Source organism: Equus przewalskii, chromosome 7, assembly GCF_037783145.1.
Source record: "Equus przewalskii isolate Varuska chromosome 7, EquPr2, whole genome shotgun sequence".
Taxonomy (NCBI): domain Eukaryota; kingdom Metazoa; phylum Chordata; class Mammalia; order Perissodactyla; family Equidae; genus Equus; species Equus przewalskii.
The window spans coordinates 14,061,224-14,080,176 of NC_091837.1; the positions used below are offsets into that span (position 1 = coordinate 14,061,224).

Genomic DNA, 18,953 nt, shown 5'->3' on the forward strand with positions numbered 1-18,953 from the left:
TTAAAGGCTGAGACAAAGGTTGGCAGAGAAGCCAGGAAGGTGACCTGCATGTGCTGGTGTCCTCAGCAGGGGAGGTCAGACGAGGTCCCTTACTAGGACTCAGGACCTCTGAGTGCCTGAGTCCCAGTGCTAAAGGAGGAGGAGGCCCCTCCGTCCCCCCAGGCCTCCCTAGGTGCTGGGTCTCTGGGTCCTGTGGGCTCAGAGGCACATCTCCCATGTTCTGCCCCATCTCCTCTGTGTCAGCTAAGTGCACGGCCTCCACTGTCCCCAAGTCCCCATGCTCAGGACGCCAGGGCAGTGGAGGGCTCTGTGCCAAGGCACAGCCAAGGAGTTCTCCACACCCTGGAACACATGCAAGGGCAGCAGTGGGGCCCGCATCCCTCTGACACCAGGTCCTCGGGTTTCTGGCTCTGCTAGTCTCTGCCCTGAGGTTCCATCCCAACCACGTAGCTGAGCAGGCACAGTCACCACACTGGCCCCTCCCCCTTCCCCATCCTCCTGCCTCCCCTCTCTCCCGCCCACAGCCCTCCTCCCTCCTCCCTCCTCCTTCTGCCAAAAGATTCAGATGAAATCGGGTCTTCTCCCCTGTCCTTGTCTGCAGTGGAGATTCCAGCAGGACCACCTCCTAGAGTTGTGGGGTGACCTAGAGAAGTCGTGCAGAGCAGGAAGCGCAGGCACAGGCCCACAGCCAGCACTCGAGAAGTGGAAGCCATGACTGCATCTTCATCATCATCACCAATGAGAGGAGCAAGAGCCCACTTTTTCTGAGAAGAGCACTGGTATGTTCCTGGAAATTTCTTTGTTATGTTTGTCATTTACAGTCAAGTTTTAAGGACATAAACACATTGAAATATTGGTGTCAGGTGTGAGTTATGTTCATATGACTTTGTTAAAATACAGACAAGCAAATATAATTCTATTTGTCAGTGGAAAATATTTTAAAAATCTGTCAATCATAAATTTTACTAATATACTACTCCCAAAGGACCAAGGAGCAGGGAAGTGACATGTAGTGAGTACCCACTATTTCCAAGTGCTCACTGTACCCAGTCACTTTTGAATCCTCACCCCAGCCCTATAAATAAGGTGTTACTAGTCTCATGTGGCAGATAGAGGTTCAGAGAGGTGAAGTGACTTGCCCAGGGTCACACAGCCATGAGAGGGCCAGAACTTAAACTTGGGTCTCTCTGAGTTCAGCTCTTCACAAATCACCAAGCTGCCTCCCACTCTTAAAAACACATAGTTACTCAGCGCCCTTCAGCTAGAGACCACCAGGATCACACTTGAAGTTGACCAAGTTTGGTTTATTACTCATTGCTATGTGGGAGAACATGAACCAAAGGGAAGCATGGGATGTCTCCATAAGAGAGTGTTAGACAGAAGTTATGATTGGATTGGGTTTTCATGGGTGCTTAGGGTTAAGGTCCAAGGAAGCTCTAGATTGGGTGCTGTTAGAAAGCAGGGAAAGTTCTGTGAATGGCTATCCTACACATCTTATCTTTGGGGAGGGCAGACTAGAGATTCAACTCCAAGATCAACTCCTGAGTTATGTGTGTGGCACATGGACACAAACAGCATAAATGGCATGAAAACTGCAATGAGACTAAACTGTCGACAAAAGGCAAGATGCAACTTGCGGTGTGACCTTCACTGTGTTGATTGCTCAATAAAACAACAGAAAAAGAAAAATGAACATTCTGCAGAGGATTTTAATAGAAACCAGAATGTCACAACATCATGAGTAAACTGTCAAGATTCCATCCAAAATTACACAACATAACACACAGAGAATAAGAAAATCTGACCATTTCTCAAGGGAAAAGACAATCAACAGATTCAGCCCTGAAATACCCTATGTGAAGGAAATATCAGACAAAGTAGCTAATATAGCCATGCTCAATGCAGCAAGGGAAAATATCCTTGAAACTAATAGAAAGAAATGTAGGGGAGGAAGACACTTTCCTCTACTGTCTAGGTTCTTCTGGCTGGTCTAAGAATTAAATTGACCTGAGACAGAATAATAGGAGAAAATCAAACAAAGTTTAATACCATGCATACATGGGAGAAACCCAGGAAAACTGAGTAACTCCCCAAAAGGGCCAAAGACACCACCTTCAATACCATCTTCAGCTAAACACAAAAGAGGATGTTGGGCGTAGTGGTTTGGGACTTCAAAGGGGTGGAAGGCAATTCACCTGGAGAGAGAAAAGCAAATTCTTGGCAAACAAATGTTTTCCATGCCATGCAGAGACAACGGGACATGGAGAGGACTCTGATCTCTAGGCCCTGACAAGTCTCCCCACCACACCTGGCCTATTTTCTTTGTAGATATCTCTGGTGATAGCTCTGTTCCTGTTACAGGCCATTTATCTAAATTCTTTTAGGTGGTTACAGGGGAAGTAAAAGAAAAATGTTCTGAGTTTTCTGTTTCTTAAAGAATATCAACATAAAATAATCAACATCCCAAAGAGACATATTTTGGGGTGGCAAATTCTGTTCCCCTTCCATCCTGCCTTTGAAACCTCAAATAAAAAGATTCAGAGTCCAGAACCTAAGTTGATAGATTTCTCCATAGTTCTCTGAACCAGTCATTCAGTCCTGAGAATAGCTCAGTTCAGTTAAACAGTTTTGCCTCATTTCAGGAGGTGGTGATGCAGGTGGTCTCCCAAAGTTGGGCCTATATTGTGTAAGCAAGCAATCAGGTATTTAAAAAGAGGCATTTCTATGGAAACAAAAACAAAACTAAAAGGTAATGTTTGGAGGAGACTATAAACCCAGTCTTAGTCTGGAGAGCAGCCAGTCAAGAGAAGATTCCTAGATGTAGGGGTTGAAGCATCTTTTCCAGTTTGAAATGTCTCTGATGATGTCATCAGGTGTTCAGGTAACTTTCTGAGTGGCTTACACAGCAACAAGCATGAAGATTGTTTAAACATGCGCTATTGTGGCAATCTCTCTTAAGTTGATAATAAGTCTCACAGCTTCAGTTTACAGGGCTTCAGGAAAAGGGCAGCTTTAGTTCTCAATGATTCTAAGTCAAAAGTGGGAGAAAAATTGGAAACGTTAGTTTGGAGAGTTGTAGCAAAATATTTCAGGAAACTAGAAGAATTCAGGGCCCAGTCCAGTTTACAGGTGGAAAACAAAGTAGAATCTAACATCCACAAGTGTATATTATAGTTTCTACTGCAACATAACTTTTCTCCCTCATTCCTACCAAAGATAGCCAAATTAAGATTAATTTGTTTCCAAAATGAGTCTAGTTTCAATAAACTTGACCCAATTACTTACATAAGTAACAAGAATAGCAAATGATCATACGGGCTCTTTTAAATCTGCTTTGCTGGAACTTTTCATAATGAATCTCAGAATGGACTTTCAATAGCCTCTCAACAACAGGAAACCATCCCAAGGACTTGCCATCAGACTCTGCCTGCAATACCTACAGATTTGGGGGAATCCTTCTTGTCTTGAGATCTCCAAAATATCCTGAGGTTTCACACCTCCCAGGAAGTGACCTTCTTTACTCACCTGGTAAGGTTGTTGGGAACCCTGTAGCAAGGTACCAGGCAAATATTTCCAAGGGGATTTATTTTGTTCCATAAAGTCAACCTTTGCTCCTTAGAGTTGTCTGGTCACATCTGAATCTATGCATGTCTCTCTCAGATAAGACATTCCAGTCAAAGCCTTGGTAATATTGCCCAAGTTTCCAATTATGTCCTGTTATAAAGAGGACAGATTCTTATTGAACTTATGCAAATAACTATATTGCCATGAAAATAAGAATACTCACTCTCTAAGAGTTTCCAAATTCTGGAGGGATAAGGTAGGGAGAAAAAGATAAATGTTTCAGTTCTGCTTACAAAGATATAATTTATTGAACTGCTGTAGGTGATAGGTAGCTTAGGAGAAAAGAGGAAAAGGTTTTAAAAAACAGCAATGCTTGAAACAGTCATAAAAATTACAATCATCCTCATCAGTTCATTCAGTCCCATGTAATCAATTCCTGGTCTTGATATTTTATCAGTCTTATGAAGCCATCAGTTTCTCTGCTAGAGTTCTGTAAATTATTACCCAGTTCAATTTTATGATCTGAAAGTTTATTAGAAACCTGTATTCTAGAGTAAGTGTCAAAGTCTTTTCCATGAATCTCTCTGAAGATGAAACATATTTGCAAAAGCATCAGAGTAAAACAGTAACTGCCTGTAAGTGACAAAAGACTTAACAATGGCATGGTTAAAGATTTGATTACAACACAACTGACAAGGGAATTTGGTTATTTCTGTGATACATAACATTTTAAGATAGTAACTAGAATTATGACTGATAACATTATACAAGGACATCTTAGGTTTTTAAAATCTCACACAATTCTAGACCATTTATTTTAATAACGTGTGCATACAAGGATATCCATAAAGGAGGTTTAGCATCATTCATTTGACAATGCTTCCCAAGCAATTTAACATACAAAACAAGCCTAATTGGTTTAACAAAACTTTGGAATTTTCCAGAGGCCTTCTGGAAAAATCCAGTTTCTTCCAAGTCAAAAGGACTTCATTTTTACAACGTGATTTTGGAAGTTTGTTAAAGATATCAAAGGATTGGACACTTGACTAAATAGGATCACAGATTAATATGAAACAACACTTAATTATCTATTTAATCAAAGTGACAATAGAAGATGTTAAAGGCAAATACAGAAAGTTACATCATTGGAAAAAACCTTAGCTCTCTTAATGGAGAGGTCTCAGCTTTTTGAACATAGGAAATTATTTTGATAAAACATAAAATCCCTGCTTTTTAGGTAGACTACTCAAGGGTAAAGAATAACCTTTCACAATCTCTTTATCAAGAGCAGACCAAAGTCCAAGAAAACTGTTCTTTTAAGAGAGAGAAAAACAAATTTCAATTTTGCACCAGCTTACTTTTGATATTAAAACTGATTTACTTAACATTCATCCCAATCTTAGCCAGCTTGACCATGCATAAAACCTTTTTTCTCAACGTTCCTTTTCCACAAATCTTCTGTAACTTCTTGTTTTATATTCAGACTTTGTCCTATACTTCCTCTCTCTTTTTTCCTTAACAAAATGCATTTCCATTCCATATATATATATAATTTTTTCACTGAAAACACACATTTTATTTTCCTTGCATATTAAACTGTTTCCCTTATTATTTTAGCAATTTTAATTAAATATATTAATTAATATTTTAACCCTTAGAAACCTTAATTTCTACTGAAAAATAAATATGTAAAAATTAAATATTATTCTATTCTATTTCTGAAAGTATGCTCAATTTATATAGTGCTGGTCTGTTTTTAAGCCAATTAAATAGAGCTCTCTTATAAACTAGTCTTGATAATACCATCCAGAGGTAGAAAAGTATCATATATTTACAACATACATATATGAACACACATATAAACACATAGACAGATGCAAATCTTATAGCCTGTTTTAAATTTTCCTTAGATTTATGGGCAAGGGTGCTTCTATAGCAGTCTTCATCTCCAAAAGTTTCTTCTCTCCTTTTTTCCCCTTCAGTCTTAGGAATTGAAGAGAGTGTAGGTAAGAGTTCCTGGAGAGGTTACAAGCCTTTTGAGATAAATAGGGGAGGTTTGGGGATTGGTGAAAGGGAATGGGTGGAATCTGAATTGCCTTTAGAGATGCATTTCCAGTTTTGCAAAGACTTGTAAGATATGGACAGCTGCTCTCAATTCTTCAGAAATTTGCAAAGACATCACAGGTTCATCTGTCTGTCCAATTACATTATCCCTAATTTATTTCTTTCCCTCTGGGCACATAGTTTTCTTTTAAATTAGGGAAGAAGACCTATAAAAAGATTCCTACCAGGCTCTGATTATTAGCTTCCAATTTTTTGATTTGATTTTTGTTTCCTTTTTATCTCCAAAGGCCCCCGGCACATAGTTGTATATTCTTTGTTGTGGGTCCTTCTAGTTGTGGCATGTGGGATGCTGCCTCAGCGTGGTTTGATGAGCAGTGCCATGTCCGTGCCCAGGATTTGAACCAATGAAACACTGGGCTGCCTGCAGCGGAGCACGCGAACTTAACCACTCAGCCATGCGGCCAGCCCTATCAGCTTCCAATTTTTGATCATAGAGCTATTTTTAAAAAAAATCCTTCTAAATATCTTTCCAGTTTTCAGCTGGGACAAGCAGTAAACGTCTCTGGTGTTACTAAGCAACTCTATGGACCCCAAGAGGTGTCCTCAAAAGTTATTATCTTCTCAAGATCCAGAGTCACTCCCAAAAGAAAAAACCGATAGCCTGCATGTTGCAGGCAGGCAGAAAGCTAAGCCAAGCTCTTAGGACACAAAACGAGACAAACAAGGAGGTAATAGTTATCCCTGGGAGAGAAAGGGTCAATAACCAACAGGTCTGGACTTGTAAAGAAAGGGAAAACATGAAATTTTATCCTCCTCTCTTGACTGAGCATTATAGGAGGCCATCAAGTACAGGTAAGAAGGCTGTTGTCCAGGGACGTGAATTCCCGGGAGGGGGTTCTAGGATGCATCTGCAAAGGATATTGCATAGAAAGGCCTGAAGCTGGCGGAGCCTGGTTTATAGAGACCAACAAAGCAAGCTTTACTGTGTGTCCCAGGTGCTTCTGCTAAATTCATTTTCTGGCTTGTTGCACTTACATGAGTAATCTGTATACTCTTAGAGATTAGGCTGCAGTGCTTTCTGTAAGCCTTGCAGGAAAAAGAAAAGCTAAAACAGGCAGATGGGGCCAGATTTTAAGACAGTGTTTTTATGGTGGATTTTTGTTTTACATCCTAAATTTCTGTTCTTTCATCTTGTTAGAGAGTCCCTAAGTCTAGCTGTTATTTTCTTCTTCTTCTTTCTTCTTTCTCCTTCTCCTTCTTTTTCTTCAGTGTCTGGCAACCGCACTTCCAGTGTCCTGATTTTTTACAATATCTGTGAATGTCTAAAGGCAGATAGGAAGGGTTCGGGGGTCAGAGTCGACTCTGATTTGTATTCCAGTTTCTGTCCTTCCATCTTATTAAAGGCATCTTAATGGCTAAGCATTATACCAATATGAGAGCTCTCTAAAAATATTCTTTTCAACCTAGAAGTTTTTCCAATTTAAAGGATCCATCATCTGGCCATTGATGAGTGGGATCTTAATAGCAACTCAAATCAATAAGACTTTTTATGGCTTAACCATGGTCGCAAGAAGCATCCCCAAAGGAGAATGCAAAGGATGCAGCCCTCCCAAGATCCAGAGAGTTCACTACCAGAGTTAGCCTAATAACTATGAGGGGCCTGTCTTTAAATAGCCATTCCAAAACACAGGGAATCACGTATTTCTCCCTGTGTTGAACAGAATAGGGTGACTCAAAATTTCACCCAGTTTAGATTCCCTAAGCTCAGATCCACAGCCTACTCCACTGTCTGAACGATGCATGTGCATCCTCCAGCTGGTAGAGACAAAAGACCATCTCTGGGAGGAACAAGATCAACAAAATCAAGAGCACTGGTCCCAAATCTTTACTAGAATCATTTTTTCCCAAGAAGCTAATTTTACAAATATTTTCTCCAGCTGACCTAAATTTAGAAAAGGAAATAAACCTCACCACTCTGACTTCCATTAGACCTGCAGGCAGAGACCTAGGAGACGGATGTGGTAGGAACTCTTACCTCCTGCCAGCTCTTGTCAGGGTCCAAGATCTGTCAGCTGCCATAGCCCCTGGGCAAGAAGCATCCAGCAAGTTAAGTTGGTCCCGCCGGAGTCACCAACTGTAGGTGAGGAAGACCACTCCTCTACCCTTCTATGTTCTTCTGGCTGGTCTAAGGATTAAGTTGACATGAGACAGATCAACAGGAGAAAATCAAACAAAGTTTAATACCATGTATACATGGGAGAGACCCAGGAAAACTGAGTAACTCCCCAAAAGGGCCAAAGACAACACCTTAAATATCATCTTCAGCTAAACACAAAAGAGGATGTTGGGCGTAGTGGTTTGGGACTTCAAAGGGGCGGAAGGCAATTCACCTGGAAATAGAAAAGCAAATGTTTGGCAAACAAATGTCTGTCACGCCATGCAGAGACAATGGGACATGGAGAGGACTCTGATCTCTAGGCCCTGCCCAGTTTCCTCACCACACCTGGCCCAGATTCTTTGTAGGTCTCTCTGGTGATAGCTGTGTTCCTGTTACAGGCCGTTTATCTAAATTATTTTAGACAGTTAAGATGAAGGTAAAAGAAAAGATTTTCTATTAAAAATAATCAACCTAGAATAATCAATATCCCAAAGAAGTAGATTTTGGAGTGGTAAACGCTGTTCTCCTTCAGAAATAAGTTCTCAGTAGAGAAATGCAAAGCACACAAAAGCAGCAAATGGGAGTTTTTGAACCTAACATTCAATAACCAAAATCAAAACTCACTGGATGGGCTCAGTACCAGGATGGAGAAAACAGAGGAAAGAGTCATGAACTTAAAGACAGAGCATTAGAAATGGGACAATCTAAAGAACACAGAGAAAAAAATGACCAAAACTCACAGGGTCACAGAGACATGTAGGACAATCAGAAGTTCTAATTTCCATGCCATTGGAGTTCCTGGAGGAGGGTGCAGAGGAAAACACAGGAGAGGAAAATGGTTGAAAACCTCACAAATTTGTGAAACACACATCAAAGAAGCTTACAAAACCCTCCATCTGACACATCATTATCAATCTGCTAAAAATCAAAGACGAAGAAAAATCTTGAAAGCAGAGAAAAATGACACATTACATAGAAAAAAATACCAATTCCAAAGCTTGTGATTTCCTATCAGAAAACAGAGGCCAGAAGAGATTGGAACAACATCTTAAAAAACTGAAAGAAAAGATCTATCAACCCAGGATACTATGTTCAGCAAAGATATCCTTAAAGATTGAGGCAAAACAAAAATGAAAACAAAACCAAGGCTGATGAGGATGAAAGGAAACCAGAAGCGTTCCTCACTGAGTAACTAGACACAAATGATGGGAAAGGAGCCTCTTGAGGCTGCAGTGAGAGGACCCCAGAGGGAAGCTGGGAACTTCAGGAACAAAGGAAGAGCCATGGAAGAGGGAGGACCCGGACAAAGGAGACAGCGAATTTTCTCCATTGAAAGCCTTTTTTTCTTTGAATTTTTTTCAATTATTTTATTGAGGTCATAATGGTTCACAACATTGTGTAATTTCAGGTGTACATTATTATTTATCAGTTTTTGTATAGATTGCATTGTGCTCACCACCAATAGTCTGATTTTTATCTGTCACCATATATATGTGCCCTTTTACCCCTTTCGCCCACCCCCCAACTCCTTCCCCCTCCAGTAACCACTAATCTGTTCTCTTTATTCCATATGTTTATCTTCCACATATGCCTGAAATCATGCAGTGTTTGTCTTTGTCTGGCTTATTTTACTTAACATCATACACTCAAGGTCCATCCATGTTGTTGCAAATCATCTGTTGATAGGCACTTGGGTTGCTTCCATGTCTTGGCTGTTGTGAATAGTGCTGTGATGAACATAGGGGTGCATGAATCTCTTTGAATTGTTGATTTCAAATTCTTTGGATAAATATCCAGTAGTGGGAGAGCTGGATCATATGGTATTTCTATTTTTAATTTTTTGAGAAATTTCCATATTGTTTTCCATAGTGGCTGCACCAGTTTGCATTCCCACCAGCAGTGTATGAGGGTTCCCTTTTCTCCACATCCCCTCCAACATGTGTTATTTTTTGTCTTGGTAATTATAGTCATTCTAATGGGTATAAAGTGATACCTCATTGTAGTTTTGATTTGCATTTCCCTAGTAATTAGTGATGTTGAACATCTTTTCATGTGCCTGTTGGCCATCGGTATATCTTCTTTGGAAAAATGTCTGTTTAGATCCTCTGCCCATTTTTTGAAAGTCTTTTAAGACATGTATGACTTTCAAAGGAACAAATTCTACCACCGTCTCAGAGGGCAGGTTCAGTTCATGTTGATGGGATCCATACACAACTCTAACATAAAGAGCAGAGAGCAGAAGAACCTATATTGCTGGAAACCGTCTACATTTTACTTTTCTCAAAGCAAAAATTGCACCGAACCAAGTTAAATAGGCAAGGACCTTGTTATTCCAGACTACTGCCATAAGGGAGGAAAGCCAGAACTCAGTCTGAGCTCAACGTCACTGAAGCAAAAGGCAGGAGAGTGTGTATGTGCTGGGATGAAGCTGATCTCTGGGGTGTGCAGCACAGGGAGTCATTCCTGAGGCGGTGGTCTTCCTCTGTGATGAAGGCATGTGTGATCTTCAGGACCCATCAGAGTTAAGCTCCTGCCCTCCCACGGAGACAGGGAGATGGGGCACAATCTCCCTTGATGATTTTTACTGAGCCCTTGAGAAAAACATTCCTGGGTTGTAAAACCGGCCAGAAGCTTTTTAAATATTTACATCTCAAAGGTACAGAAAAAGAATTTACAACAAATTCTTTTTAAGTAAATGCTTTTAGAAAAGGGAGGGCAGTACCTAGAGCCAGGAAGACTTCTGTCTAAAGTTGAGTCAAGCTGAGCCCAACCTTAAGGTCATCATGGTCACTAGAATTGGCAAAATATTAACTCTAATTAGACCATGAAATGATTAGTATCATTAGTTATTCCCAGAACACAATTAAAAAATAATTAAAACTTATGAATGAAAAATGGGAAAACATCAATAGTCCTATACAGTGTTTAGGAAATATGAACAAAGCAACCAAAAACATTCACATACAGGTTTTTAAACATAAGTTTCATTTCTCTTGGTTAACTTCTCAACACTGGATGGCTGGGTCCCAGCTTGCCCTGGCTGCCACTTCACAGGTCACCCCTGCCTTCAGGATCTGGGTGGCACGGGCACTTCTCTTCTTAGCAGCTCTGCCCTCCAGTGTTCCCAGCGCAAAGGGCAGGAGGACCCACAGGCACGGATCCCAAAGCTGCCACCTCATGCAACCTGCTCCTCAGCAGTTCCCCCTCTGCTGGATGGGGAACCTCGTCCCCTACAGTTAGTTCCCCGACAGCTCTGGGATCTGGCCAGGGCACAATGGGCCACTGTCCTGACAACAAGCTCATCAACCTCAAGGCAAACACCTTGAACCCTCAGACCCTCAGGGGTCAGTGTGGATCCCCACCTTTGCTTGCCCCAGGTCCTCCCACGTCCTCTGCACACGCGCCGTCCCTCCAGATTCTTTGCCTGCGCCCCTGCCTCGCAGGCCCCATGGACGTGCGCCCATTCTTCCTTCAGACATTCCAAAGCTGCATCTTAGCAACAGGCCAAAGGTGCCCACTTCGCCTTTGGCCCAGTAGGCAGCTGAAGGAGAAGCTCTGAGCCCAGCTCTCTATCGAGGGACAGACTTCACTCAACTGCTCTATGGGTAGTTACCTGGGCAGGCTTTGCCCCACATCCCCGCCTGGGGCAGTGGGGGGCCAGCACCTGCCAAGAGGGCTCCACTGCCTCCAACCTGCTCACCAGGCCCCCCAAATTCCCGTGGCTGGCCAGGGTCACCCACCTGTCCATGCCCCTGGGTCAACTCGCAGACCATCCGACAAGTATGCAATGCATCTTCGCCTTGGCATAGCAACTCCCAGACCATATGCCATGATCCAGCAGACCCTGTGCTCCTTTATAGGGGTCCTTACCTCTATTGGCAGGCCTGGCCATCAGAGGGAGGCAGTGCTGTCTTCCCTCACCTCCAAGATGTCCTACAGCTCAGCGTCTGCAGTGGGCAAAGTCACTGTGTGTGTACAGGAGCAGGAGTCACCCTTATGATGCCCACAACACCCACGTGTTCCCAAGACACCTGCATGGAGGAGATCCCACTGAGGACCCTGGGAGAGAGTAGGAAAGAGATGGAATCAGGAGGAAGACCCCACAGTCATAGAGAGGCAGCATGATCAAGGAAGGGACCCTGATGGCACTGGGGGTGCACTGCCTGCGTTCAGGCCCCTGGGGGTCCACGGAGGCCTCTCTTCCTTTGTGCCCAGGCCCAGGCCTCTGCAGAGAAATGTACACACCATGAGCTCAGAAGGCGAATGCATCCAGAAATCCCAGACCTTGTGTATGAGCTCTGGCCCCAGACGAAACGCTATCACGAGCTCATACAGCTCCTCCCAAGGGTTCCCGCCAGTGCAGAGGAGGAAGAGGAGGAGAGGTCCAGCCACATCCCCACAGCCCCACACCTGGCTGTCCCAGATGTCCTCTAAGAAGGTGAGCAAGGAGGCCCTGGGTCTCCCTCTGCAGCCTCAGTGCTTTCCCTGAGGAAGACCCAGTGTGGGAAGGACGCAGAGGCAACAACAGGGCAGACACAAACCCAGAGGAATGGCTGGACACTTCCAGGCCCTGAAAACGCCAGACTCCTCTGCTGCCACACAGGCAAGGGGTCCCTCGGAGGCTGCCGGCACCCCCAGAGCTGGGATTTTGAGTCACTGTGGAAGACCTGGGCTTGGAGAAGTAAGCAGCACTGTGGGCCATCGACAGTGCCCTGCGGGGTGACACTCAGGCCATCAGGGCCTGTGGCCCCACACGGCCTTCCTGTTCTGTCCCCGCGCCTGCTGCAGGGACTGCTCCTCCACCAGCTGGCCCTCCCATCACTGATCCTAGTGCCCCTCCCTCCACCGGCCTGCCAGTCACTTCTGCTGGCAGCTCCAGCCCCTCAACCAGCACATCTGCAGGCCTGGCTCCCCAGCCAGCTTCTGACACTGTCACCTCCATAGACACTGCTCCAGCTCCCCAGCCTTTCCTCTTGGGGTCTGCCTCTGGCTCCAGTGGGAGCATCTTCCCATCTTCCCAGGCCCTCCAGATGTCCCCCAGTGACAGTGTGGACTCAGTCACCGCCAGCCTGTCTGCACTGAGGTTCTGCAGCCTGAGCCCAACTCCCAAACTTCCTGTGAACTCTGGAGCCACTGCCCAGCCCAGCTCTGGGGCCCCTGATGCGCAGCAGCACAGGGCCACCACCGTACACAGCCCTCTTCAGGATGGATGACTGGCAGTTCCAGCCCCAGGCTGGGCCCCAACCTCTGCTCCAGGCCAGCCAGCCTCGGGCAGCACCACACGGGAAGCGTTTGGGGGTGTCTTACTCTCACCTTCCATCTTGGGTACCCATACCAGCACCTGGCCAGGCTTCGCTGCCACCCCAGCTGTCTTCCCCTCTGGCACAGCACTCACCCCTGGCTTTGCAGCTGCCCCACATGGCCAGTGCTGTGACAAACGCTGGGCGCCACATTAGGTAGCACTGCTCACCATGTGGCAGCACAAGCCCAGCCCCCTTCAGGTCAGGGGTCTCAGCAGCACCTATGGCCTTTGGGGGCAGAGAGGCTGTCTCAGATCTGAGCTGTTCCTTTGCAGCACTCAGCATTGCAGCACAGACAAGCGGGGCTCCAAACACCGCACACTGCTATGGGGGCAGCTTGGGCCCAAACACCTGGGGCCCCCTCCCCAGAGCACCCCCACGGTGACCACAGGACCCAGCTCGAAGAAGAACTCTGGTTTTGGAGGTGCTACTGCCCCATTCTTAAGTCACATCCCCGGGGCCCACCCAGGCAGAGCCCTCCTACTTCCAGCTGATGGCCCAGCACCACCACCAGCAAGGTGCCTTGAGGGGTGCATCCGTCCCCACCTCCACTCCAGGCAGCCCAGCCTCTGCGGGGGGCACAGCGAGGAGCAGCCTTGCCATCAGGGCCCCATCACCTGTCCAGGGAATGGTTGGACAGAAAACTTTTCAGCCATCAACCAAGTCGTTTTCCTCCAGGTCGGGATTCACTCCCTTGGGGTCTAAGAGGCGAATGCTGGCCTGAGCGAACTGCTTCCTGGAGAAGTAGCCAGTGTCCCCCGTCCTCCTGCGCTGACTGTGTGTGCACCTGTTCAGATGGGAAACCAAGTCTATCCCTGACCTCTGTGACCCTGCAGCAAACTGGGTGCCAGAGACACGGCATTCTATTCCCACCCCCGCCCTGCAGCTCTTCCCAAAGGCGGGTGGTCCGAGGCTGTTGTCCATCCTGGTGGCCAGAGACCTCAGGACAGTAGATAGAGGCATGCGGCCAATTTCCCTCCCATCCTGGAGCGGTGGGGATGCCCCCTCCTGCTTGTGGTTGACCACTCCCCTCTCCCATCTTCCTCGCTGAACCCTCATGTCTTCCCCATAACTTACAACAAAGCCTTGTTCCTGTTCATTTGCATAAGTCTGCTGCTTCTGTCTCTGGAGACCAAGTGTGGAAAAGCACCTCTCTGTGCATGGTGACACAGGAAGCCACACCTAACTGTGTACAGGTTCCTGTGGCCCAGCTATTGGGGTGTGGGGAGGACACTACTTGATGGCTACAAGGGCTGACACCCAAATGTTAAAGGGGTGTATTGAGTTGAAACGATGCAGCCTGGGATAACAGGGGCCCAGGGGAGGCACAGACAGGGAGGCTCATCCTTGCTGGTGGAATGGCCGCTCCCCCTCCTCTCTGACCTGGAGTGGGCTGGTCACTCCTAGTGGACACCAGGAGTCCACACCGACACGTTTAGCCTTTTCCAATGGAGCAATTTCTTTTGGACCATTTGCTTTTCAAGTCCCGGGCTAATCACCTACCACATGTCTCAGCTGGAGGGCGTGGGCCTGGCATTCATGCTTCTGGACCTGAACACATATGGAGCCTTAATTCTAGGATGCAACACAACCCTGAGCAATTCGTGACATCTTCTTTATAGAAGCAGAAGGACTCCCTGAAGCCATCTCTTCCTTTTTCCAAAAACAGAGACGAAAGGGAACTATCTGCAGAGGAAACAACTAAAATTAGTCACTTTAATTATAGAAGAGTAAAAGACTTCCAGTTTGTGGTCTGATACGCACGCAGCTTAGAGACCGTCACTCCTGCAGTCACGACAAGAGAAAAACTGAACAAACTGAAATGCAGCAATTCTTCTTAAACCTATCAGAGAATTGAGGTCATAGAGCAAATATCACCACCGAAACTGGAGAGACAGGCGAACCCAGAGAATCACGGCGGAATGGAGCAGAGGCCTCTGCTGGAGGCAGGATCTGGGCAGCAAAACTGGGACTGTAGCTGATGGGTTTCTCGAGGCTCCGTGTGGACCAGCCTGAGAGTTAAACACCTCAGGGGGCCATGTTATGGGGCCTCCACACTTTCCTGAGTTTTCTCTCCAGTAGCGCCACCACATTCTCAGGGTGAAGAACTAAGAAATGTCCCTCATGCTTCCTGCAGAGACAAAGAAAAGAACCATTTTGGGACACACCCAGCACAGCCTGTTGTCCTCAAGAACGCCTTCCCTCGAGGGAACGGTGTCACCAGAGCCACCACCTCAGCTTCCACCAGAGCATCGCTGGCCTGGGGGAAAGGAAATACGTAGTCTAGGCCCTCGAGTTTTCCATGGGGATGAGGGGAAATACCCAACTCCAGCTCCCTCGAGCATTCTCTCGCCTGATGGGGAAAAACCTGAGAAGCACTTGTAAAGGCCAAATCCAGGGACACAGGCTCACGAAAAGTCAGACCTGCTGGCAAAGTATACAACAGACACAGCAGAACAGAACCACTCTGTGAGGGAACCAAGCACACTGGCTGAAAACCCAACCAAGAGTGGGGACTGTCATTACCGGTCCCCCAAATGACCTGTTGTACAATCTGACCTCCGACATTGCCCCTGAGGGGTCATTTTATCAATGGACATGCACATGAGCACTGCATGCTTCAAGCTCTGGAACAGCAAGATGGCCACTGGCACACACATATCAGGAACCGGCCTCGGTCCTGCTACCTGGCAGGTGCCCCCGTGCCAACTAGCATGTGTACCTTGATCTGCCTGAAGCCCTAGGAGACATTTTCAGTGGAGGTGAAAACTTTAATGATGGGGCAGGAGATGAAGTCCAGCAGGAGCCCTGGCAGGCCAAGAGGGAACACTGAGTTGATCCCAGCTCTGCCCGGTCACAGATGAGAGGTGGTGTGGGTGGGATTGTGGCTAAGAACTAGTGGGCAACACCAGCCCTGTTTGGACTAGTCTGGAGAGCAGGAAAGGGAGGCTAGGGTCTGAGGCCTGGGCACTTCTCCAAGTGTCCTGGCCTTTAAGCAGAATGGGGTAGGGCTTAGGGCTGAGGGCACCCCCCCCACACACACACACACAGGGACAGCCCTCGGAATATAAAGAAGGAAATGCTGAGGGCAGGGGCAGCCGCAGGAGGCAGGTGCCTCGGGGCCCCAGGAAGAGCAGAAACGCAGCCCCCACCTCAGCAGGAAAAGAGTCTCACCCAAGCCCAGGAGCCCCATGGCCAACTGCATGCAGCCCCACAGGAAGGCCAGCAGCACAGCACAGGGGGGGTCACGGAAGGTGTAGAAGGAGACCAGGAGGGACCTGATGGCCACGGGGCCCAGAGTCACATCCCGGGAGGTGCCAGGAAGAACTATATGAAGCACCCCTGAAGGCAGAGTGGAGGCCAGACTGCTGGGGAGAGAGAGCGATGAGCACCCAGGAGACACACGGCACACCCACGGTGTCCCTGGTGTAGACGTCTGAGCACAGGATCTGTGTGTCTTTTGGGTACTTTGGGCACACCATCACACACAGGCAGAGTACACGCTCACCCTCCATCATCCATGGGTGTGACCTCCAGTGATCAGGGGACCTCTTTTCCACCCGCACCCAACTCCGGCCTCCGGTGGCACCTGTGGGGGCACAAAGGCCTGTGTGCCTCTGTGCGAGTGTGTGAGTCTGAGAAAGCATTCTTAAGGCTACAGTGAGTCATCCTGCTGTCCCACCACACAATCCAGAACTAGCCCTGTGTCTGTGTGTGACAAGTGTGACAAGAGCATGCACAAGGGCATGTGTCTGCCCAAAGGCAGTCACAGGTCTAGATTGTAGACCAAGGCTTCTTGGGCCCCATGGGGCTGGATCACTGAGTGCCCCACTGTCTGCAGGGGATACTGTGCATTTCTGCTCTGCTTCTGGGAGAGGAGAGGCCCAGAGTGGGGTAGGCCATCAGGAGAGGACAGACATGTCACCTTGGGCGGAAATCAGGCCACTTCAGCATAGGCCAGCACCTGGGGAATGACCATGAGCCTAACCGAGAGCCCAGCGATGAAGTCTGTCTTCAGATACTGTGGAGAGTAGTTGGGCAGCCCGCCCTGGATGGGTGGACTTCTCCACATGTAGGGGAGCAGCAGCGGGCCCATGGGGCCATGCCAGCGCCCTGGGGCCTGGCCTGAGCCAGCACCTTCACAGAAGAGGGAAGACCTTGGGTGGGCATGGGGGCGATACAGAGAAGCAGTCAGGGTCCTGGGTTTGGGGAACTCAGCTATAGGGCGGGGGTCCAGGAGCATCAGGAGAGGCACAGCCTGTCTCCCCTCCAGGGGGTCTGAGCCAGATGGTTAAATCCGCCCCCCCCCCCACCTTGCTGGTCTGAGAGGGGAAGCCAACAACCTGTGCAGGGGGGGCCTCAACCAAAGGTGGATGCCCCCCCAACTGCTCACTGCTCTCCCTGAATCCCACCTGCCCAAACCCTCGGCGCCTTCTCCCCCTCCATCCACGCTGGCTCTGAAGAATAGGATAAAGGATTTCTCAGTGAGAAGGCAAAAGGCTAATTAGACTCAAGGATTCTCCTCCAGGAGAATTTGGGTTTTTTGCTCCCCAGGGAATTCAAAGTGCAGCAGTACAGAGAGAAACAAGTTCCCCATGGGACCCTCGCCTGGCTGGTGGGGTGTGGGTGAGGGGACTGGAGGCCCCCAGGGCCCAGAGGCCCTCTAAGCGCGCACCATGGGCCGATCCCGTCCCCCCTCCCCCCCCAACTAAAGCCAACTGCAGCGCTGGAGGGGGCGTCTCCCATCCTGAGGCTGTGCCTGACGCCACCCCCGACCTGTGGCATTCGCAACCCTAGAAGGACCCCAGGGGTTCTAGTTGGTTCTGGGGGAAGGTCAGAGGCTCCGTCATTAATCGAGGGCGCTGCATTCTTTGGAATCCAGGCGCCACCTGCCGCAGAACTGGCCCCAGACCGCCCCTCACCCCGGGCCCCGCGAGCCTGCTCTGGGCAGGACCCAGGTCTCACCCCCGAAGCGGCTTGCCCTGAACCCTGGGGTCTAAACGTGGGGACCCCACGCCAGCTAACGGTCCGCGCTCCCCCGGGCTCAGTGGGGCCGAGGGCGGCGGGGACCTGGGAGGGGAGGCGGTGGATGAGGAACGGAGGTCCCCGCGCCGCCCCTGCGCCGGCCGCGCCTCGCGTCCTGGCGACCCTGGCCGGTCCCCGGCAGCTCGCCCTCCTCGCTGCCTGCCACCCGCCGCGGACTCACCCGGCGCCGCGGCTAGGGGTCTGCATCCGTCACTACCGCAGGGGCCCCAGGAACAGCACAGGCAGGGCAGCGAGGGGCGGGGCCCGGAGGGCGGGGGCGGGGCCTGAGCGCTCCAGAGCTGGGGCTGGGCCTGGCGCGAACCTGACAGTGCGGCGGGGACAGGATCAGGACTGCAGGCAGGTGCCGCCTGGAGCCGCCCTGCTGGGCGCTACTGCTGGGCCTGGGGCTCTGCTGGGTGCGGACCCGAACGTACTGCTGATCCTCAGTGAGTGCGCCCTCGTGGACTGGCTGCCACCCTGGGCATTGCCCTCCACGGCCGCCTGCTGTCCGCCCACAAGGTGATCTGATCACTCGCTTCTCCCCGCTAACGTCAGTGCTGACGCTAGCGTGCCCTCCAGCGCCCACTGCCATTCTCTGTTCCTCTCCCCTCTCTGCTGCCCCCAGACTCTTCGTGGTCAGCTGGCTCCTTGGAGAGAGAGGCAGGGGCGGCCTTGCCCACTGCAGGTCTACAGAGATCCAGCAAACCACTCCTGCTCTAGTTCTCACCTTGCGCCCCAATCCGTGCCCACAGCAGCCTGGGCTAACCCTGCGGGCCCCCAGCTCAGGAGACTGGGTGGCTTTCCAGAGCTCAAGGATCCCAGAGGGGATGCCAGAAGAGGGG

The 18,953-nt window shown here is 48.6% G+C and overlaps 1 long non-coding RNA gene across 5 annotated transcripts; it reads right to left on the bottom strand.

Moving 5' to 3' along the window:
* Positions 1 to 1,689: 1,689 nt before the first annotated feature.
* On the bottom strand, positions 1,690 to 18,637 carry LOC103564357 (uncharacterized). Of its 5 annotated transcripts, XR_011541817.1 has the most exons (8): positions 18,293 to 18,417; positions 14,590 to 14,772; positions 13,633 to 13,873; positions 11,657 to 11,845; positions 8,527 to 8,584; positions 7,664 to 7,813; positions 3,526 to 3,714; positions 1,690 to 3,028 (listed from the first exon to the last, which is right to left on the bottom strand). It is a non-coding gene; the product is annotated as an uncharacterized lncRNA (long non-coding RNA). The 5 variants fall into 5 exon arrangements; XR_011541815.1 differs by lacking the exon at positions 8,527 to 8,584 and having other exon boundaries at positions 18,293 to 18,637; XR_011541816.1 differs by lacking the exon at positions 8,527 to 8,584 and having other exon boundaries at positions 13,704 to 13,873.
* Positions 18,638 to 18,953: the final 316 nt, after the last annotated feature.